Below are 8,992 nucleotides of genomic sequence, written 5' to 3'. Positions count from 1 at the left end.
AATGCCAAAATCAAATTTTTTGCACACACATGAACTTGTAATCGCTCTAGTCTAATCAAGTACACTAATATCAATAATCAAGAGTACATAAATACACAGATTTACCTAGTTTTATATTGGAAAAAAATTATTCATAGTTTCCATATAGACAAGATAGTGAATCAACATTTCTGTGACATTCCAAAATCAAATTTCTTGCACAAACATCCACTTGTTACCACCCTAGTCTAATCAAGTAAATTAATATCAATAATCAAGCGTACATAAATACACAGATTTAACTAGTTTTGTAATGGAAAAAATTATTCATAGTTTCCTCTGACAAAATCAAATTTCTTGCTCGCACATGCACTGGTAACTACCCTAGTCTTATCAAGTATATTAATATCAATAATCAAGAGTCTATAAATACGTAGATTTAGCTAGTTTTGTATTTAAAAGAAATTATTCATAGCTTCTCATAGATTATGTATGGAGGACCTGTGTATTTTCTATTTTGCCTGGGAGTTCTTGTGTGTTATCACTGTATACCTAGGGAGTCCAAGACTGGAACTTTCCAGAGAGTGTTTTACGTTGCATGCTGCACTGGCACTGGAAGGTTTGAGTGTCAGCGTGTGCTTTTTAAGTCAGATATTTCTCTATTTTGAGTCTTACTCAAGTCAGCAGATATGTAAAGAAACCGGTGAGTAGCAGAGATCGAATTTTAACCGGATCGGACCAGTGTGCGAAATTAAGAGAAAATAACTTCAGGTCATAAGGACCTGTACCAAGTCAAAGCTTCAGGTCCTACCGAAAACTCCCGGTCCTTACTAAATGCAGTTGTTAACAACCTGTATTACGTAAAGTCAACCCTCTCTCTTCATACTATGCTTTTGAATGTTGTATGAAAATATACTATTCTTTTAGACATACGGCAATAATAGAGATTGGAACTAATCTTTAATTGCAAGTGTTCACTCAAAAGAACTATTGTTTATATAAATTACAGATAATGTAAGTGAATGATCATGAATCATTCATCTTAATTATCTGCAATCTCAAAAAGATCACAGGCCGAAATTCTGCTCTATTGGGGCAAAATCCTTTCCCTGCCTACCTTTACCTCCTAACCAATCCCAGAAAAGATGCGATTGACTTCTCCTAACGTCCAAAACCGCTCATTTTCTGAAACATAACATACTCGACAAGTTGTTTACCCATGGAGATCCCCATTTTGAATCTCGCTGCAGAGACCCCAGTTATCTCCACAGACCGTTGCAGGGCTGTGGTGGAGGCCGTATACGCCAGGAACACACAGACCTGTACTCAGGGCTACATGCTCTGTTGCTGCTCTAGAGAGGTTAACGCCAGTCTCGGACTTGTTGGCCCTGCTAGAGAAATAAATTTGGCGTGTTATTATTCTGCTGTCTTGAAACATCGTTTACACAAGCAACATTTCGGTGAAATTCCAAGGTCGATTTTGTTTTCCATAACTCAATACAAACGTTTGTAAAATTTGACCCCCCCCCTCAATCATTGATTGTAAAATTTGACCCCCCTAAAAAGCGGTTTTGTAAAAGTCACCCCCCTGATTTCCACCGGCCCCCTCCCGTAAATAACGAATGCTCCCTAACTCCAAGAGAGTTTTTTTGTACAGTGTATGCCAAGGGCGCGATTTCCGCCTTAAGACGGATCTGTTCTCGAGAAAATGGTTCATCATTGCGTCGTTTTAGGATTTTGGGATATGCCGCGCTGACGTTGTGGTGGGCAGGGTGTTCGGAGGGTGAACCACAGGGGCTCATAAGTGGCTATTTAAGTCAATATTACAGCGTTTTTCTTTCTTTTTCAATGTTACAAATAAACCAGCTGAACAACACTTGTGTAGCTGTCTTTTGTGTAGCTTGTATTGACATGTATAGTGCGCCCTCAATGGGGAATGTGATCATATTTAAATACGACCTTTAGTTCCGTGACCTCTAGCCAATTCCTCTGGCCATGCCTACTGGCCATGCGTACAGACGTCGCTGTGTTTACTGTACTAATATTTGGGGAAATTAGTACAGTAAGCATAGCGAGGGCAGGGCAGGAAGTAGGCATGGCTAGAGCCTAGAGGTCACGGAACTAAAGGTCATATTTACGAGGACGCACTATACATGCCAATACACGCTACACAAAAGATAGCTACACAAGTGATGTGCTCTTCAGCTGGCTTATTGTAACATTGAAAAAGAAAGAAAAACGCTGTAATATTGACTTAAATAGCCACTTATGAGGCCCTGTGGGTGAACGGGATAAAACACTGCGGCCACAAATCAGTCTGTCATATGGCCACCTCTGAGAACTGCAGAGCGCCACCTAGCGCTGAAAAAGTGCATGCATATAACATGTTTTTAGAATGTAAAAATGATTTACGAACAAAAATATGGTTCATACACATAAACTTGAAATCTATGAACACAAATTGTTTTTCATGAACAAAACATAAAATCTATGAACAAATGAATGTTTTTCAATGAAACATCAACATCGAATTCATGAAAATAATTTGTTTTCAGGAACACAAACATGAGATACATGAACATAAAAACAAACTATGAACACAAAAATATGGTTCATAGAACAAAAATGGGTTTCTTGAACATAAACATAAAATTCAAGAACACAAAAATGTTTTCATAAACATAAACATAAACTTCATGGACATAAACATAATTTCAAGAACACAAAAATGGTTTTATGAACACAAAAACAGATTTTATGAACAAAACATATATATTCATGAACACAAAAATGATTTTATGAACACGAAAATAGTTTCCAGGAACATTGACATGAAATTTATGAACATAAACATGAAATTTATGAAAATAAACATAAAATTCATGAACACAAAAGTAGTTTTCATGAACATGAACATGGATTCATGAACATAAACATGGTTTTCATGAACACCAAAATGGGTTTTATGAACACAAAAATAATTTTCATGAACATAAAAATGGTTTTGATGAACATAAACGTAAAATTCATGAACACAAAAATGTGTATAATGAACACAAAAATGTTTTTGTATGAACACAAAATGGTTTTCTTGAATATAAACATGGTTTTTATGAACACAAAAATGCTTTTCATGAACATAAACATAAAATACACGAATTTTGCAACACTTGGCTTGCTATTCGAAGATTTTTTTTGGGAAAAAAGACAGTTAATAAATTTACATGGACTCGCAAACTCATGGTGAGTGTGGTGGTGGTGGTGGCGGTGGAGATAGGGAGTCAGAAGGCAAAGGTGGAGAAGCATTAGTGGCGACAGTAGGCAGGGCAGACGATGTGAAAGTCTGACCAGTATTTGTATGCGATGGAATATAAAGAGAAGGAAACGGATACATATGAAAATAAACAGCGAATGATGTTGATATGGTCGTTGTTCGTAATCGTATGATTGTTGTAAAAAATTATACGGCCATATTTGCATAGGGTAATGTTGCGGGTATCTGTTCAAGCGTTCGTTGTTGCTGACACGTATTCCGGTTGTAATTGGCCTATGCTAAGGGAGCCGTCATTATTTACGGCCTGGGGTCGGAGGAATTTGATCCGAAACTCCGATATTTCGAGTAACACCCCCTTGCCAACCATTTTGAATTTTAGTAGCCCACCTCCTTTCTAACTCAGAAATTTTGACTGACCCCCACCCCCACTTAGAAGAGTTAAATACCGATACATGTAAATTTTGTAAAATTTACAAAATACTGCAATAGTACAGATTTTTCAAATCCTGATGTACCCTTCTAGATTATTATCAGTTATCTCGTGACGGTTGAAAAAGGTGACACCAACAAAATGAAATTCAAAGTGACAACAAAATACAGATATAAAAAACTCACGCTATAACCAGTATCCAACCAGACAATATTGTTTAATTTGGATGGGTATCATGAGAGGTTTTTCACTAGGATATCTGACTGGGCAGAATTTGAAAGCACAGGTAGAACACACTAGAGACTGAGGGGGAAAGTGTTAGAGGGGGCTTTCCCCTATCTTGCATCGAAAATTTTAAGATATTGATGTGTGCAATGGTGCAGTCTGGTGCAATCTAAGAGGTGTTTTTAATTTGTTTTTTTTTTAAACTGTTAGAACACCCCAAGGGGGAGAGCACGAGAGGGGATGTCCCCCCCCCCTCGCATTGAAATTTTAATTTCGAGAAATTGATGTGTGCAATGGTGCAATTTGAGAGGTATTTCAATTTATTTTGCACTTGATAAAATTGTTTGAAAATGACAGGACACTATATTTTATGCCATTTTTGCATGACCAGTGGTGAGTCACAATATTCAACAACCAAACAATGACAATACATTTTGTAAAAAACAGTTCTCATTTTTAAGGGGATTGATGGCCGAACAATATGCAGGAATGGAAAATCTATGACCTTCTTGTGTCATTTCTCCGCTGCCGGCTTCCAATGAAAGGCGTGAAGTCAATTAAAATATATGTTTCTGTAATAATAAATGATGAATTCACAACAGTTCAGTTTTGTCCTAGGTCCTGTGAAAATTTGAGTAATTGATGTGTGCAATGGTGCAGTCTGGTGCAATCTGAGAAATGTTGTCTGAGAAGTGTTTTCAATTAGTTTTTTTTATAAGCAAAATTGTTAGAACACTCTAAGAAGGAAAGCACAAGAAGGGGTGCACCAAAAATTGAGTAACCCCCTTCTTCCTCTCAAACTTTTAAGCACCCCCCCCCCCTTGAAATTCAATTTTGGAGTGACCCCCCCCTCACATTCCTCCGATCCCCAGGCCGAAATTTCACATGATTTCGCCCAAGAGACTGTTGGTACAGGCGGAGGGGGGGGACCACGTGACATTATTGAAACGTAATATTTAATAAAAATGACATATACAATCATGGCACAGAGCCTTGTAACAAATCAGTTCGTTTTGATCACGTGGAAAAGTTTGTTACTTTTCCAAATTGATCCTTTTTACTACGTCATACAATCAATCGGCATTTGTTTTAACGTCCCGAAAAAAAATTGGTGGTAGACCAAATTATGGGATTCCTGGACATATTCAACCTGGTAACACAAACTGATAGTGTCTTCCATCAGTCTTCAGTGACCGTACACCAAATGATACCACATCTTTTCAGCAAAATTCTTATTGTCTTACACAATTTACAATTCGCTTTCAATATCAAATACAAATCAAAAATAAAAATCGGAAGTCACCGTGCAAATGTTCGTATCAGAGAAACAAAACTGCCTGTAATTTAACCGATATTTGAAACTGAAGACCTAAACGTGTCAATAATGTCAGTAGTCTAAACTCAATCTGTACACGCAATAATGTTAGCTGTAGACGAGATTCGATAACGATTGATGCAACAGATGTAAAGTTATATTTAAATAAAACCCGAAAAAGTATGTTTTTCCAATATTGTTTAATGTATCTTCGATAGGTATGGATGGAAACTCGAAGGTATATACCCGGGGTGTGACCTCAACATTTTGTGAATTATCAAATCGGATTCCAGTTGTCACAGCTGTATACAGTTTGAATGCATTCTATTGAATACTAATGTCACGAAAATCCATCATTTAATTTCTGCCTAGTTTGCAAATTGAATAGAGATGTGAATACTTTTTAAGAGTAAGTAAGGAGCAAAATTGCTTTTGTAAATCGTTTTTGCTAAATTAAAAATACTAATTAATCATATAAGGTTTACTGTTTCTTTTCAATTAAATTCAGTAACTTATTGTGTCTGATCTGTTCTGCTTCAAATCAGCGATAATTTCATTTTCTACCAGCTGTTCAAGATTGAGTCCAAGATTGAGTATGCCGCGTATTCTGTTTGTGGTACACTACACCAGACCACATTCACTTTTGTGACTACACATATTGGTTTAGTCTGACCTAGGAAAAAAGCTCAACCCTGATGACGCGCCGAAATTATTTTATTAATAATATTTATATTCTCAATGATATCGATATAATTTCTTCTTATCAGATGAAGGCGAAATATACACAGTGATAAGTAGTCATTTCCTTGTTAATCAACATAAGTTAATTTAAATTAAAATATTTAATTTAATTCAAATTGAACTGTAATTGAATACAAACAGCCGGCAACCACAAAGAGAAGTAATCTGTAATATCACCAAACGTAGTTAGGTGTTTTACCGACAAATCTAGGTCCACGATGAAGGCATTGTCCCATTTTATCACGCTGACCTTTCAGGTCTGGACGTATTTGCTCTGTGGACACTTTAACAAAATGAGTGTAATACCGATGGAAGCCAGAAAAATACTATGCACATTCACGTGCAGGTGTGAAATGCTGTGAAATAATGTCGTATGTCTGTAACCATGTGAAGAGTACAATTGTATAGAGCTACGGCGCCAGCCGCTTGGTTTTTTTCCCCTCACACTGTTTTGCAATATCCATTAGATCGGGGGAATTTGAAATGGAGACAAATTTTATTGAATAAATTATATCAAGAGTGTAAATAATTGTTCGACGTACACCAGCTCAACTACATCAAGGTTAGTAATTGCAACTTTTACAACTGTTTTCTGTTTGGCATTTTCACCGGGTAACTATTTTTTTATGTTCTCCCTAAGGCACGCTTGCCAACGAACTAATATATCCGTGAGCGGTGTGCGAATCGCTGTTTACAATTGAATCAAAACGATTGGAACTAATTTGGGATAATTGGATTTCCATATTTTTCAAATTTCTCAAAAATTCTAGGTAACCTATGGATGAATGTTGCAATATTAAAAATTACTCATCATAAAACAAGTGTGTAATGTAAAAGGAAAAGCAGGTGAGCTTACAGTTGCAGATTAAACGGACATTACTTCACCGTCCAGTTATCCCAAATTAGTTCCAATCGTGTTATCTATGATCATGATCATAACTTCAGTACTAGTGTTCAATGTTCTGCATATCTACAGGCTGTTCGGATATCTCGATGTGTTTCACTAAGTAGACTAAAGCAATGATTTATGAACAAACACTACTGAAAAAAGTCACAAGGTACAAGGTACTTGCTCACTGGCACTTAAATGACTAAACAACAACAACAACAACAACAACAACAACAACAACAACAACAATTATTGCTAAAATCGATATCAAATGTACAGATTGGCTCTTTGCTTTTGTCTTCTGTATTCTTGTTTGGTTTGTCATTGCAAGGTGAGAACTTAGTGCAGGTCAGTAAAATGAAACGTTTTGATAAAATGTCTACTTTTGCGCCTGTTTTTACAATGTAATAGACCTTAGCACAACTTTTGAATCTGACCCTAATTAGCACTTTTGATCTATCCCTCAGTAAGAATCGCAGAGTTTTGACGGGTCAAAAATTGGCCAGAATTGTATAATTTTGATCCACACATCGTAAAAGGATAGTTGTGGAGGTAGTGCTTGAAGTTTGAACTGTCAAGCGCACACCGGTACCAAACTCGTGGCTGAACTCTCCCCTCCCAGCGTTACATTTTTTTAACCATCAAAACGTTTTAATAAATGGTGTGATACATGGTTTCTTTCTTGTAATGGCATCAGGAAAAATATTTCAAAGAGTACATTTGTCAGGTGTCGCCAACTAGGCTGTTCGTGCAAAAAGGTGTTCGTGGGAAGTTTTTCAGCGGGCGGGCAAATTTCAAAACTAATCAGCGGGCGGGGAGAAAATATCAATATTTAGGGACCGAGCACAATTAACGGCAGGGGACGCCGGAAGAGAAAATGGGGGGCCACGAAAAAAAACGAGTGTTCTTGGGGTGGGCCATGAAAATTCCAGGGAAGGTAAGGGGTGGGCCACCAAAAGTTTTTACACCATGACAGACAGAGAATATTTTTCAGCATTTTTGTTCCTTGTTGAAACTGGAGTTCCTTGTTAAACTTCTTGTAGCATGATGAAATACCAAGTCTTAAACCTCACAATGCAGTTGTTATGTGTAAAATGAGCAATATTATTATTGAAAATTGACTTCATTTGTCAACAATAATAATGGTTGGTAATGATACAGAGGGTCAGTAGCTGTACATAATTTGGCTATTTTTTAGTATTTTGTGTTCTGTGTGTTTCACTTGAAGTTCTTATTTTACTCAGAGTATGATGAAATGCACAATATTGAGCTTGTTAGACTAACTTGGAGATATGCAGTGAACACTATCATGATTAAAAATAATTCATGTCAATGCTTCAACTATAACAACTATAACAGCACTGAATGAACTTGTAGATTGTTTATAAGGTATTTGGTAATTTCATCATTCTTTGAGATTAAAATAGCACAACACAATACTGAAAAGTAGCTGTAGGTGTTACAAGTAGTAAAGCTTGAACATATGTTATTTTGTTTGTTTGTTATTTATATATTTATTTGTTTATTATTTATTTCAAGAATGCAAGAATGTTGTTTTCACTAAAGCATATATTAAAAGTTATAAGGATTATATATATGTGTACAACTTTGTACCTATGTAATCTTTCTTTTTTTTGGGGGGGGGGCACAAAAATTTTGTTGCCGGTGATGGGGGGGGGGGGGCACTAAAATTTTTGCTGGTGTTAGGGGGGCCTGTAAAAAATATATGCACCACATATTTTCTCTTCCAGCCCCCTGCCGTTAATTGTGCTCGTTCCCTTACTGTGGGCGGGGTAAACATTTCATTACTTTCAGCGGGCGGGGAGAAATTTTGTGACAGTTCGCACCAGAAAATACGTAGAAGGAGGGGAAAGCGGCGTGCTTCATAGAACTGGAGGAGAAATTAAGCGCCTAACTTAGAGGGGAGCAATGTTCCAACGGTATACTGCTAACTGCTCGCACGGTTTTGAGTTGATCTGGGTTGCATAGTGGGCATCTAGTTGGCAATGGGGAATTTGGGAGAGGGCAGTAGGGAGCTCGAATTGCGGGGAGCGGGCAGACTGTAGATACCGGAGGGCAGTGGGCATCAAAATTCAGTGTATACCAGTGGGAGGGCAGTTACGAACAGCTCTCACTTTC

The sequence above is a fragment of the Ptychodera flava genome, chromosome 14 (assembly GCF_041260155.1).
Source record: "Ptychodera flava strain L36383 chromosome 14, AS_Pfla_20210202, whole genome shotgun sequence".
Taxonomy (NCBI): domain Eukaryota; kingdom Metazoa; phylum Hemichordata; class Enteropneusta; family Ptychoderidae; genus Ptychodera; species Ptychodera flava.
This window is presented reverse-complemented; position numbering follows the sequence as displayed.